This window comes from Anser brachyrhynchus (genome assembly GCF_964034855.1).
Source record: "Anser brachyrhynchus genome assembly, chromosome: 3".
NCBI lineage: Eukaryota > Metazoa > Chordata > Aves > Anseriformes > Anatidae > Anser > Anser brachyrhynchus.
Window position 1 is genome coordinate 50488922 of NC_137696.1, and position 6769 is coordinate 50495690.

The 6769-nt window shown below is 42.2% G+C and overlaps 1 long non-coding RNA gene across 2 annotated transcripts; it reads left to right on the plus strand.

Annotated features, from left to right (window-relative positions):
- The first annotated feature begins 1177 nt into the window (after window positions 1-1177).
- Window positions 1178-6533, plus strand: LOC308192371. Of its 2 annotated transcripts, XR_013948757.1 has the most exons (5): window positions 1178-1387; window positions 1633-1773; window positions 3261-3362; window positions 4146-4298; window positions 4940-6533. It is a non-coding gene; the product is annotated as an uncharacterized lncRNA (long non-coding RNA). The 2 variants fall into 2 exon arrangements; XR_013948756.1 differs by having other exon boundaries at window positions 4146-6533.
- The last annotated feature ends 236 nt before the right edge of the window (window positions 6534-6769 follow it).

Consider the following 6769-nt stretch of genomic DNA (forward strand, 5'->3'; position numbering starts at 1 on the left):
TTTTCCTTAACATCTTAAAGAGACTGCAGCTGCCCAGCGTGGCTGTGGTATCTGTTCAACAGCCTGTTGGATTAGTTGTACAGAAGATTTAAAAGGGTTCCAGGTTTTGCACCAGTGCTAGAAAAATAAAATTACACCACCAGACCCAAACTGAATTAAGCAGTTAAGAGTCCAGGCTAACATGTTAAAATGACCTTCTTGCTGCTGATTTAATGTTTTCCAAGCAAAGCCATAGTCCTTAGTCTCTGATGTAAATGGATTTGGTATTGACTGTGGAAAGAATAAAATTGAGGTTCATCTGTGGTTCAAGACTTTTTGCAAAGGGATTTGGCATAGTTACTGCACAGTGATGAAACGAAAGCAGCATTGAATGTGCAATAGGTACACAGAGAAGAAACAAGAGTAGAATAAAAAAGAAAGCTGTCAATTTCAGAAGGAAGTCCCCCTTCCATTTTTCCTCTTTCATTTTCCTCCCTCTTTACCCTTTCCCTTCCCTTCCCTTCCCTTCCCTTCCCTTCCCTTCCCTTCCCTTCCCTTCCCTTCCCTTCCCTTCCCTTCCCTTCCCTTCCCTTCCCTTCCCTTCCCTTCCCTTCCCTTCCCTTCCCTTCCCTTCCCTTCCCTTCCCTTCCCTTCCCTTCCCTTCCCTTCCCTTCCCTTCCCTTCCCTTCCCTTCCCTTCCCTTCCCTTCCCTTCCCTTCCCTTCCCTTCCCTTCCCTTCCCTTCCCTTCCCTTCCCTTCCCTTCCCTTCCCTTCCCTTCCCTTCCCTTCCCTTCCCTTCCCTTCCCTTCCCTTCCCTTCCCTTCCCTTCCTTTTTTCTCATTGTAGAAGGCATTTAAATATTTAACTTCCTTTTAGTAGGAAAGTAACTCAGCTCATGCTAAGCTATGCATATAGTTAAATATCTTTCCTGTTTATGTGAAGTCAGGCTGTAATTTGGATCTTCAAGGATTTCTTCAGATGATAAGGAGAAGCTAAGACTGCCTTTAGCACAGAGGAGCTGTGGCTTCTCTGTTGGAAGAAAGAGAGACCCAGGGTCCTGGTGCACTTGTTCTGAATCAAACCAGGAAACACATACATGAGGAATGAGAAAGGGGAGAAAATAGCCGTTTGTGCTAGAGACTTGCATCATGCTGAGGTGCATCCTCAATCGCTTGGCCTTTTCATGGGTGTGCTCCAATCCACCCTGCTTTGGCTCCCGCCTTGTTCCTGTGCTTAAGTACCTAATGAAGCAGTTTTCCTATAACAAATGCCTGCACTGCTCCTTAGACAAGATAGAAGGAAATTTGTCTACCTCAGAGGGAGATCCTGTCTGACGAAATTTGAATATCCAAGTTGGGCAGACAAGTTCCCTTGTGGGAATGCTCCTCTTCTCCAACATGCCAAACCGGTGAGTTCGCCTTCTTTTTTGAAACTGCCATACCTCAAAGAGTGGGCTATAAGCCTGCCACATGGGAAGGTTCAGTATTCACTGACTGCCGAGCCTCTCCAGAGCTGGGTAAGAAGTCAGATCATGATTTCAGTCTGGCTTTCTCTTTGGCAGAGCTCTTCAAAATCACGAACAAGCCTAATTGTTGCTTATGAAAATTGGGGTATGAAAATTAATCGTAATGTGCATTACCTCTTTTCATCTAGCTATCAGAACTGGGAGTGAGCTTAGGAACTCCGCTTTCACAGAGGAGGAAGCAGAAGCAGAGTGAATCCATGAAACAGGAAGGGAAGGCAGGCTCCTGGCTCCTCTCTCTCCTCCTTACCTGCTCACCCACTGCACCGCTGGTAGGTACCTATCATGCTGCTTTTGGCGCTCATTTGTGAGAAGTGTTAGTAAATGACCTATTCTTAGCTGTCCCTGGGCAGAACCTGTGGTTGCCACCCCGGGCTGAAGTCATGTCCCCTAGATGTGTCCAGGGACTTAGGTAAGTGCTGGTCCAAATGGCTCACCATATCTGAGGAACCACAGAGCGGGTGGAGAGGAGGGAAGGTGCAAGTACATTTTCCATACCCAGCAGCAGCACCAGCCTCAGCATGCCACCTGCCTGCCTGCTCTCAGATCCTTCCCAAAAGCACTCTGAATGAGGATCTCCCCACTCACAATCTGTTTCTGAGGCATAGTACTCGAAGGTGAAGAGTTTTGTTATAGATGGATCTGTTAGCAAGGGAAGTCACCAAGAAAGAGTCTGGATCTCAGCAGCAGCATCCTGACTTGCACCGTCCTCGGATCAACTGCTCACGGGCAGGACTTCACCACCTTCTTGTGACTTACTCAGTAAAAGGCTGAAGCAAGTTGAGTTAAAATCAAAGAAAAAAGCTCCTGTTTAGGCACCGAGTGGAAATGAGATCCTGAAAGTTCAGGCTACGCCTTATGAATGAGTGCTGAGGGATGTCTGGAAGAGGAGCTAGCAGCCAAATCCGCAACACAGCAATGCCAGAAGGAATAGATTGCAGGTCTCAGAGGGAGTTTTAAGGGTTACTCAGATTATGTACTCATGTATGTCAGCAGTGCTGGCAATTTGCCTTCTACATAGTGGCAGTGAGTATCATCTTAAATCTACTTTATGGCTCCCTACAAAAAGCATGCATTAAATAAATAAATAAATAGCATTTCTTAGAAGAGCTTTAAAGAGAAACAAAACAAATCCAATACAAATTGACCTGTCCTTTAGACTGGAAGAAATCAGCCTGTTATTTTGTTACCAAATTCAATAAAAATAATTACTTTACCAAAGCATAATAATACCCTCATTCTAGCAATCAGATAAGCAAAAACCTTAGTCGTATGGATGAGAACTGGAAGAATTCATTAGCAACAGAGTGGCAATTTTAACAGCTGTATGTTTGATTCCCATGGCAAAGTTCATAAGTCATTCACATCTTCCAAACAAACAAACAAAAAATTGTCAGTCCCATAGAAAATAGTATATTCAGATAGACTCATTGTCTTGCTTTTGCCTAAGGTTGTTTTGATACACGGAAATACATTTGTTGTTTTATGATGGTTTTGCACTCAGATGTAAGTGCAGCTTAGGTCATTCAAGGTCTGAAATATATTCACACCAAAGTCAAGGCCACACATTTCAGTGGAGCTACACTGATTTATGCTAACTGGAGATCTGGTAAGGTTTTAAAGGCTCTTTTGCAGTGACATAAATATAGTGCAAAGTCAGTGTGAAATCATGGATACATAAGAATTTAGATATTTGGCTGTAGCTCATATGCATGTGGCTATGTAACTAAAACGCATGAATATACATTTCGCTCCCCAGTGTTTGTCATGGGATTGATATAAGGGAATGCAACTGAACGACCCAGAGTCCACTCATTCCTTACAAGTGCTGCTCACGGTGCCACTGCATCTGCCGATAAAGGTGGGTGTTTGTACAATACTCATGTTCCCTCTGTATTGCTATGGGACTTGTAGCTCAGCCAGCAGTGGCAGCTCACATAGATATGAGTGCCAGCCCCAGCAGTGGCCCATCAGCCTAGGCCTCCTTCCGTTGTGGCTGGGACAGGGGGGAACACCACAAAAGATGAGAGACAGAAGGAAAGAAGAAACATGAATGTAAAGAATAGAGAAGTAAAAGAGAGGGAGAGAAGGATGAGAAATAATGCAGACAAGAAATGCAGGGTAAAGCATGTAGAAAGATTAAGAAGCAAAGAAGACACGGGAAGAGAGAGAGACAACAAACTGTGTCAGGGCAGAGGCCAAAGAAACACAAATAGTTTCTAAGCAATTGGAGGGGAAACCTTCCACCAAAATCCAGGTATCACAGCTCTGAAAACATCTCTGAATTGTGGTTCTCACCACTGCCCCTCTGATAATTTCCCTGGGTCCCCCTACAGCCTGCAGCCTTGGTCCTTCTTGGTCTTGGAAGTGAGCAAGCAGATTTGCTCTTCGTATCGCAGATAAATGGCAAAATCTGCCTTGTGGAGAGCCTGCCATGGGAACAGTTTCTCTGTAAGAGTACATGTATCACAATAGTACTGCAAGCAGCATGGATTAGCTCTGTTTTTCAGGACACACAAAGAATTACCTGGTATTTTTACTTCTATTCACATCTAAGAGTTGTCACAAGTGTAATGTTTGATGTTTTGCAAATTCACCAGCGCAGTATTTGTTTTCTTCTGTTTGTTCTGACTTGGGACAAAAGGTGGCTTGCTCTATGGCATGCAAAGGCAGTATCACCAGCAGAGAATGAGGTAAACATCTCCGTGGATTCATGTAAATACTGCCTTCTACTACCTGTGGTACTGGGAGAAGGAAATGTTCCTGTGAATGCTGTTCCCAGTAGAAATACCACAAGGTAAATAACTTCTACAGTATTTGCTATATACTGCAACGATTCCTGGTAGTCAGCAACAGAGATCCCGTGAAGCCTAGACCTCCTGCAAGGGAAGAGCAATTTAAGGAATGCAAACTTGATATACCATTTTTTCCTTTACCTGAAGTTCACTCCCGATTGATTTTAAAATAGCTTTTCCCTTACAAAATGAAATTTCTGGTTTACAAACAACTTGACTTGGAGCCCATTTGTGTGTTAGGAAAACACTATGTATCAGCTCTTTCTGAGAAAAAAACTCACTGTAATGAAACTTATATTTTAGAATAACTGTGCAAAATTACTCTGATGGGTGAATGCTTAGTAACTAATGTTTATCAACATTACTTGTTCTTTTGAAGTAGTGACTTCTATTTTTATGCTGAACTTTCTCTAAATTGGTGACACAATGTTATCTCAAGACCTTTTAGCCAGATAAGACCCTGCCAGTTTCCTCAAAAATGGTCTTCTGTCTATGAATTTTGTATATATTTGGGGCAGGGAGGCACTATGGGAAGCAAAACACAGACTATATTTAAATTGCTTTAAAGCAGAACTCTTAAAAGTCAACATTGGTTAGGGAGTAGCCCTGAAAGTTTGTGATAACTTGCCTAACTTTGAGATAGGTCTCATACCAGATTTGTCCAAACACTGGAAAGATGCTCTGGAAGGCAAAAAGAACCAGCCCTGAAAAAGAGATAAGGAAAACCGATGTTCCAAAATCTCTGTGACCATCCACCTTGGACAGAGAAAAGTCACAGGACTAAAAAGCACACCCCACCAGCACATGACTAGTCATCCTGAACTGAACAAAGTCTGTTCAAGAGATGTGATGTCCAGCAGATCACCATCTGGCTTATTGGCTGCAATCCTAGGTCTTACGTTTAAACAATCCAGAAGCCTGAAAGAGATGCTATGTTTCCAGGCTTCAGATATCATTAGAAATTTATTATTATTGTTATTGTTTTTTCCTACTCTTCTACACTCAGAAATGCCTTGGTCTTTATATGTTCCTTAATCTAAAGCAGGCATATCAAATGCATGCATATGAGCACATGTAGGAGCAATCTGGAGATGGCTTTGCTGTTCAACTATTGTTCTATAAGATTGTTTTTCAGTCTTTGTTGTATGTTGAAAAGTTTGACATGAATCGACCAATTATGCTAGGTGAATAAAGTTTTCAAACTTCTTATCAAATCAATAAATGTTGCAAAGGGTGGAGGCAGGGAAAGGTAACAACTAGAATTTCTGGGTTGTCTGTATGATTTTCAATAGCACATGAGTAGGCTGTCTACTTAAGTGCTTACCCATTTAAGAACATAATCCTAAAAAGAAAGCTTTAATAATCATCCCTGAGACAATCAGATTGTCAGATGGCAGTTTTATGTCAGCACGAAGAAGGTTACCATTTTCAATCACAACTTGACAGGCTTTGGTAAAATTCTCCAGTTGTACTTTCTAAACAAAGGACATCTGTCTTAGATTTGTTTAAAATGCATAAGGACTGATAATTTTTGAAGTAATTTGATTAAATTCCCATATAATATTGAGACTCATCTGACTTTGGTATGACAGTTGAAATTCATTCTAAATTTAATATATTGATATTAGTTGGATTTTAACAATATTTCATCTTTTGCTTAAGTGTTTGAAGTAAGTAATAGAGTAGATACTGGATTTCATTTCTCACAACAGGGACCTATGAGGCTGTTAGCTGGTCAACCTAAACACCTGACCACCTTTCCCTAATGTTTTTTCCTGATCCCCATTCAATTTCTTGAGACTTTCCCACCTGCTGAACTGTGCTGATTGAACTTAGTCATTGGTTTAAAGCTGATCAGGAACAGCAAAAAGCTCTGATTTAAAATACTTCAATTTAAAATGTTCTGCATTAAGATAAAGACTAATTTTCTTTAGCCGAAAGCACTTAGGAAGAGACTGAAACTGAACCAAAGACAAGATGTGCCAAACCCATGAGTGTTTGAAAGTAATGTCCTAGCTGCCCATTCGTATGTCCTTTGATGTGGCACTGCAATCACTGGGGACCAGCATGGATGGATGGGGTTAGTTTAGCTGCTTAGCATGGCTTGACTCACAAAGATTCTTCCTCACTGCCTCTGCTGTCCTGTTTTCCACACAAATGCCTGAATCACTCATGAAACTGTCCTGCTGCTGCCATTCACAATGGGAGACCTTGAGAAAACAAAAATTACTAAGGGTTTGCTTTCCACCGCCTAGCTGGAAATCACGGAAACTCAGACCTGATTCATAAGTGTCACAGAGCCAGGTGTGGTCGGCATGGAGAAGACATCTAAGGCATCGTTCCCCATAAACCAGAGACTCGGCCCCTTGTGCCGACTCTGCTGTGGGAATGGTGGTGGCTGGCAGAGAGGTCAGGAACCATCACAGCAGACTGTGCTGTGAACATCTTAACCTCAAGAAAGACTTGGCAGGTG